The sequence below is a fragment of the Corvus brachyrhynchos genome, unplaced genomic scaffold (genome assembly GCF_000691975.1).
Source record: "Corvus brachyrhynchos isolate BGI_N302 unplaced genomic scaffold, ASM69197v1 scaffold542, whole genome shotgun sequence".
NCBI lineage: Eukaryota > Metazoa > Chordata > Aves > Passeriformes > Corvidae > Corvus > Corvus brachyrhynchos.
This window is the reverse complement of record NW_008236766.1, coordinates 569,694-570,113: the sequence shown is the minus strand read 5'-3', so window position 1 is coordinate 570,113 and position 420 is coordinate 569,694.

The following is a 420-nucleotide window of genomic DNA, read 5'->3' as shown; positions in this document are numbered from 1 at the left end:
TGGCGCAACCGGTGTCTCCAGTCTGGGCAGCAAGGAACAGGCTCCCTTCAGCCCTGCCAGTGGGTGCCTGGGCATTGATCAGAATATTAATTTCAAGGCTTTGCTAGGCAGTGGGATTTTCCCGTGGGGCATCACTTGTCCAGGTCAGAGCTGCTGCGAGAGCTGATGTCAGGGCTGGGACGTGACCGGGCGCTGATGCAGCAGATCCCTGCTCCCAGCCCTTTTTGCTTACTCTGTGCCAGGTGCTTTGACCTCTCACACAATAAAAGTGATCAGATTTGAGGCATCTCCCGGAGAAAAAATTCTGAACTGTGTTCCTGCTGCGATGCTTTGTGCAATGATTTTCAAGGTTATGCAATTCATGTGCAACCCACTGGACTGTATCAAACACATTTCTTTGTATAGTGAGTGTCACTTTAA